This window comes from Xiphophorus couchianus, chromosome 21 (assembly GCF_001444195.1).
Source record: "Xiphophorus couchianus chromosome 21, X_couchianus-1.0, whole genome shotgun sequence".
NCBI lineage: Eukaryota > Metazoa > Chordata > Actinopteri > Cyprinodontiformes > Poeciliidae > Xiphophorus > Xiphophorus couchianus.
The window spans coordinates 19,258,886-19,266,311 of NC_040248.1; positions in this window are offsets into that span (position 1 = coordinate 19,258,886).

Here is a 7,426-nt window from a genome sequence, read left to right on the forward strand (position 1 = left end):
AATTGCAATTGTGGGTGTAGTCTCACTGTTTACGCAGGGTTAAATAGTGCCGTGGTACATGCTTTTAAAAGGTCGACATGAGCACACAATATTTTTGGAATCCAGGAAAAAGTGTAATTCCATTAATGTTGGAACTCTTTTGCAGAATTGCTTTGTTTTGTTCTGGACTATTCCAGAAAGGCAGAAAGTAGAGAATGTAAACACCAACATAAAGGTCAAAACTTTGAGAGAGCAGTCCCACTTCCCAGCCATCATCACTCTGGCAACATCATGTAGTAAAAGACTCAAGTTATACCAAATAATGCACTTTTGCATTATTTGTTCAGAGGACTGAACTTTCTTATTTGATACTACATAAGCACAAAATCTTACCAAGTATTTTTGGTCTAGTTTCTACTCCAAATATCTTATTTAATTATTTCACTCATTATTTAACTTATAAATTGAGAAACATGTCTGGTTATAAGTTAAATAATTTGCCTTTGGAACTGGTACTTTTGGAACTAGTCGGTAATTTAAGGAATTACCGACTAGTAATTCGGTAATTCAAGCTACTATATCTTGCAAAAACCTCTGCATCGTTAGCATCTTAGCTTAGAAACGCTGTAAATAAACAGTGCAAGCTCTACTGCTTCAGAATTTATACAAACGTTGCAAAAACTCTATCCTACAATACCATGCAGTCACTCTGTCTGCATAGATAAATATTTACTCACCTCAGCATGCTCATCGCTTGAAGTGGTCATGAATTAATTTCCGGTTGATTCAGATACTAATCAGAGGATTGAACTTTCTTCTTCAGATGGTCACGCTTGTGTATGAACTGCAGCTGTGTTAATGGCGGGAAAACAACTTACGCTACAGTAAAACTATTCATCCGCCATCATTTGTGGTCATGCTAATTAGCCTTAGCACTCACAACAAGCTTTGTTGTGGAGAGGGAGGTGTAATGAAGCAGAGACAAAGAATGATTGATAGTGATAAGACCCTCCTCCTGCCTCTGATTGGTTGCTTCTGACCGAACGGTGCATGTCTGCAGATAGCAGTAGGACCACAAGGAGGAGACAAAGGAACAGAATATTTTTCACAGATTATCTGTCTCACTTTGTCATGACATAATGAATTACCTACTTCAGCTTTGGCAATGAGGAAAAAAGAACAGTAACATCGTACTCTGTCCTGATGCTGTAGGTTGTAAAGTTCACACCCTCCATCCCAATACACATATACTATTCACTTTAGTCTTATACTTTGGGAACTTTAAATGGGATAGCAGACTACTTTTCATTCAAAAGCTCCAGTTATGGTTTCTGATGATGAAAGCAATAAAATACAGGAATAAAACGTGAATAGGAGCAGCTGCTTTGGGAATTCGATCATTACAAAACGCGGTTTATGTAAGCAGAAATGGGCATGCGATGACATAATCCATATGCTAATTTACGAATGACATCACGCCTTACATATTTATTTTGGAACTTAGTTTCACACAGAATAAATGAATGAGTGCTAGTTTCTGTCGGAGCTGTGAACTCTGTATTGTTTAGCTGAGAAAATAAATGAGTTTTGTGATAGTTCCTGTTAAGGACAAAGCAGAACAACACTGCATGTTTGCATTGCTTGCATTGCAGTACAATGCAAGTTTGACACAACGCCTGCAGAAGTGGCTAAGAAGACAGCGTTATAAGACAGCGTAGGGTTTTGGCTTCAAAGCTGTGGTTAGATCGATACTCTTGCATTAGCACTCGGTATAAACCATGAACCTCAGCCGCTTCCAGCTGAACAGTCTGCAGGCCTTTGTTAAAACACATTCAGCTCGCACAACTCAACCTGAGGTAAAGTTTTGTAAAGTAAAAGTTTTGGAATTTCCACAACTTTCATTATTTTTACTATCTGAATTTTAACCCCAGCAGCTAGAGCCAGGGTTACCAGATCTGACTGACAGTTTCCAGTCCAAAAACAACGTAAAACCCATTCAACTCTATAAACCCGGGCTCAAATCTCAACCTTTAATGAAATTCATGTTTATAGCGCCAGATGGGATTCAGACTTGTGACAGTTCACGACGATTTTGGTCGTCCTTTATTATATTCTGCCCAGAAATAGAACCTATTGGGACTTCAAAGGACTTTGAACACAATGAGACTTGAAGTTTTTTTGTTGTTTTTTGCCACTATGTCATTTTAAATCATGATGTTGCCGCAGGATTTCTGTTTTACAATCCTATAACAGTCACATTTGATTAACCGGTGACTAGCCACAGACGTCGTCACGTTCAACAGCGGCCCAATCTGGCAACACTGGCCACAGCATTGTCAGGTTAGCCACCTCATGCATTGAGCTGGATGTAGCTAGACATGGATCCTATTCTGGGATTCATCAGACACAGTAATTCTAAGTAATGAGTAAAATCACAGAATGAACACAATCTGGGGTAATCGGATTAAAAGACAATTGGATTCTATAACGTGAGTCAGAAACAAAGGTTTGTGTGGCTGTAAGCTAAGACTTTGAGGTATGCCAACTTTCCTTTTCAGCAGATAAATTAAGAAAACATTTAAGCAAAAAAAAAAAAAAAGTACAGTCTTTGTAGTTGGGATTAAACCTCAGCGCATTATCCAAACACCTTTCTTGAATGTAAGCGACTGTTTAACCAAAGCCTTGGATTACAAATGCATTTTGTCTACAAAAACACTGAAATAACACTCAGAGGGGGTGGGAGGGGATTCAAAAAAAAAAAAAAAAGATGTCTGTTAAGTAATAGAGGATTCTTCAGAGGATTAGCAACCTGGACTTGTGATTACTTGCTCGTATGAAAGCTTTCTGCCAGAAGGCAGAGCGCTGAGACTCCAACATGGCCTCTGGCTGCTAATTAGACTAACAACGGTCCCACCATCAGTCTCTGATGAGCTGCTTTTAATTGGCAGAGCAGCAACTGGGTGGGAAAAGAAAGAAAAAGAAGAAGAAGAAGAAGAAGGAGAGGGGGAAAAAAAGCCTTGTGGCCATTAGTGTAAGATCCACCTGCAATGGAGAGGCTCTCCAGCCGGCCGCCTTCAAAGCCCAATCACACACGGCTGCATTTAATGTAAGCGCTGTAATGAAATAGCGATGCGCATCTGTCAGAGCTGCTCTTCCATCATGTCGGGACGTTGTGCAACAGTCTCCAGTATCCTATAGCAACCCCCCCACCGTGTGAACACATTCAAGTGCAAATGCGTCGTGTTGCAACTTGCCAGGTGTTTGACAAGCAGGCCGGTGTTTTACATCTCTCCCGAGCGCCTAGATCCAGTGTGTTATGCCACCCTCCGTCCCCTCCACATCCTCCACCCCCTTTATCCGGACTGCACCGGCTTACATAACCTTGTGTTTACGTTCAGCGTTCCGTTCTCTCGGAGGTTCCCGTTCCAGCTGGAGCAGCGGTGCAAAAGGGCGGGGCGCAAACTTGCACAAAACACCTGCATATTTCAGATGCCAGACAGGAATGATCTCCACAGTAAACACACACACTGTGCACATGGCCGACAAACGCGGAGGAACTCCCACCTTATCGCCTGCAAACATAACGCGGCAGGAGGGAAACACTCGGCCGGCCGATGGGATAAACTGGCAGCCCTGCAGAAAGTATTCCCCCCTTTATAACTGTTGCACTTTTTTTCTGTTCCAACCATAAAGCTCAATGTATTTTATTGAAAATGAATGTTTTTGACTAACATAAAGGAGCATGTAGTCCTAAAGTCTTTTTTTCTTGTTACAGTCACTTAGATACCAGTAAATACTGCTGATAGTGGACAGTTAGGTTAGTTATTGGTGCCATATCTTGCTAGGTCTGTAGTTTCGTCTCAGTGTTCTGTAGCTGCGTTTCCATTACAAATGAGCGCAAATTTTAGTCTATGGTCCGCTAATGTCAAAAAAACAACATTTCGCCACGGCAGTGTTTCCACTAAATAAGAAACAGTATTAAAGTCAAACATGAATAAGTTTGTTCATGCAATAAGTCAATACCGAGCATGCCGCGCCGTTTTCCTCCTGCTACTTCCTGTCGTCTTCTTCTTTGTGGTTTCTGCCAGCGGTGACATCTGGCTGTTGATCATGTCACTCGTGTAATGCAAAAAAAAATGTTTCCATTGCAGTTTTGTGAAATGAAACGGACAAAAAAAAAAAAAACAAACCAAATCCAACTCGTCCTAGAACCAAAAACGTATTTTTGAAAAATTAGGATTTTCTTTCTCTTAAATTGCCGTGTTTCCATTGAGCAAATTTATTTTCGCAATGTCAAATTGCGCAATTCTCTGATCAATAAAAAAACACAGCTTGTGAGATGTTCAAAACCTGGAAGATTGCTTCATAACTTAACTCTGCTTAAAATTCGCCACAACGTCCTGATCTGTCTTGTTTATGTTAGTAACTTACTTTTGAAGGCAATTTACACCGGACCTCATGCCGGGGTATCAGATTAAAACAGTCTTCATTTGTATGTCAAGGTTTTTATGCTTTGGTTTGTGTCCACTTCCTTCTAGTCCACAATTCTGCATTGTCTTATGTTTGTCTTTCATATAAAATCAGAATAAAATCCATATTTCAAGGCTATAAAGTTACAAAATTTTAATACGCTGATGGGGAACGGAGGCTTTTCTGCTCTTGTTAGCATAATTTGTATGTAAACATGTTTTAAGCAGGGACTTGTCTTTGTGCACAGGGCGCACCGGGGAAATTACATGATTACTCACTCCACTCATAGGAAATATAGAAGCTGCCTCAGTAAAAATATCACAACTGCAAGAGGCCATAATATTGCAATTACAATTGGTTAGGGAATCCAGCAGTAAAATGATAATGGCTTTCCATGGCAGCCGTGGCAATAAAGGCATTTGCAGCCACATTATCTACACATATTGATATTTTTTGTCATTACTTTCCCAGCTAATTTCATGTCAGCCATTCCATGGGGCTGCTATCGATTTGGTGTGAAAACAGAAGTGGTATGAAGTGATACGGATGTGAGGGGAGCGGAGAATATGGGACGACGGCTGAGGTCAGCATCAGCAGCAGCGCCGTTCGTTCGTGCGCTCCGTCTCCGTCCCATTGTCGGTTGGTGGAAGGGCGATCGCTGAATGGCAGCTTTTCTCTCGCCCCCGATACACTTTCGACCTTAAAATATCTCGTCCTTGTCCAAACATGCCAAACGTGACCCCGCCATTCACTGGTGAGCTCTGGTCGTGGAAGGAAGGTGATGCAGCAGACAGCATCCAGGGTGACATAAAGACACCAAGACATTCGCTGGAACCAATGGGTAAAGAGGAGAAGGCAGTAATAGATTTTATTTTAAAAATCACAGATACACCGAACAACAACGTTACATAAATGGAACTTAATAAATCTGATTCTTCTTAAAGGGGCAGGATTATGTAAGATCAACGTTTTTGAGCTTTATGTCTTTGATGTTATTCCTTCATCAAAGACATACCTGGAGCGTTGCCTTGATTCTTTCATGCATGTTTAAGATTTCATCTCCAACCATTCAGCTGACCCATAATGCCAGGGTGGACTTAGCCCTTAATGTATTGTGGTACTGAGCCATTCAGTGATTTATAAACTAACAACAGTATTTTAAAGTCTATTCTTTGAGCTACAGGGAGCCAGTGGAGGGACTTTAAAACTGGTGTTATGTGCTCTATCTTCCTGGTTTTAGTGAGAACGCGAGCATCCATTGTGACTCTTACTAAATTAAAAAGGAAATAATTTTCACTATGGTTGAAATGTAACACAAAAGGATAATTTCAAGAGTTTTCCTGTATGTTCTTAAGCAAAATCTGCTTTTAAAATGTACAATAGACTTTTAAAAGTAACTGGCTTAGAAGAATGCTACCTATGTTTCTTTATTTTCCATATTTATGGAAAAGACTGAACTCATTCTTTTGAATGAAATAGGGTATTCATTTTGATCGAAAATCTGAAAATAGAAAAAAAAGTTTAGTTCAGTTTTGTTGCCATTCATAATCAAACATGCAGTTCTATATTTAGAAAATTGTTTGTCACGGCTCTAGTAAAAGCCTCTTATTTCTTAAGATTTCTTTTCTCCCCCAGTAATGGATCATACTCAAACTTAACGATACATTTTCTTTTTTAACTTTTCAAACTGCTGTTACGATTACAACGGTGATCTTCACCAGGGGTCCCATCGAATTTGACTGCAGCCTGTAAAAAAAGACGGGTGGAGAAAAGTTTGACGAAGTCGACCCGGCAAATTCTGCAGTCGTGTCGCTTTTTTTAATGGCCCTATTTCGAGAAACCGGGTCAATGCAGCTCTCCTTCCTCCCCAACCCAAAACGCAACCCGTGCTGCTTCCTCCAGGTGAGCGTCGTTACCCTAAACCGAGCCGTGTCGGGGCATGCCGCTGAGCATTTGTCACAAGTTTTTCTCAAGCGGCGTGTGTGTGTGTGTGTGTGGAGTTATTATTTATGGAGTCTCGTTATAGAACCTCATTGTTGACGTTCGCTCCGGGCACCTGCACGCGTTTTCATCACCTCCCCTATCTCTTCATCAGACCCCATTAGCATCGGGTTGTGACCGATGTTCCTAAAGTCTCTCTCTGCTCAGATCCTCTTTGAGGTGGGTTCTTTTTTCTTTCCTTTCCTTTCCTTTGGTGAAGTAAGAGCTTGAAGGGTGGGGTAGAAATTGACGGCAGCTTTCGGGGTGGGGAAAAGTGATTGCCACCTGCCACTTCATTCCGCCGCATTTTAATCTGGGGTGTCTGGAAGGAATATCGTTTTCCGCAAATGTCTTCGCCGGAGGAGTGTCGGAAAGCAGAGGAGATTCGGGGGCCGCCGATACCTCATAGCAAATCACCTGGATATGAACTATTCACTTTCTAATGGGAATCCATATTCATCTTCCTCTCCAAAAGCTCTCCTGTGGGGATGCAGATGTGGGGCTGCTTTTATATCTCCTCCTTATCCACTTCTCCATCCATGTACCCTAATCAAAAGCCCCCACATTTTTTAAGGCCCTACACCATCCTCTCAGTCATATTGGATTTCCATTGCTCCACCATTGAGTTTATGGACCATCTTGGGGGGGGATTATTAATGACACAGCACCAAGTTACACATATGAATATGGAGATCAGCCATGTTGTGCGTTCGCTTTCCTATATAACAGGATTGATCTAAATCCCTAATGTCTTTTTTGACTGATGGCACCACCCTTTCTTCCTCCACACACTTCTCTTATTAATGTGTCCCCCTTGCTCCTATTATCTGTGTATTTAAAACCAGAGACCCCCCCCCACCACCACTACCACCACCCCCTCCTCTTAAAAGCAGCCATGAATGATAAGCACAGCCCCACACAAACTCTCTTCAATTCAATCTGCGCTACAGATAAAGGGGTCAACTTCATGCTACGAGGGACCAAATTGAGACGGTAA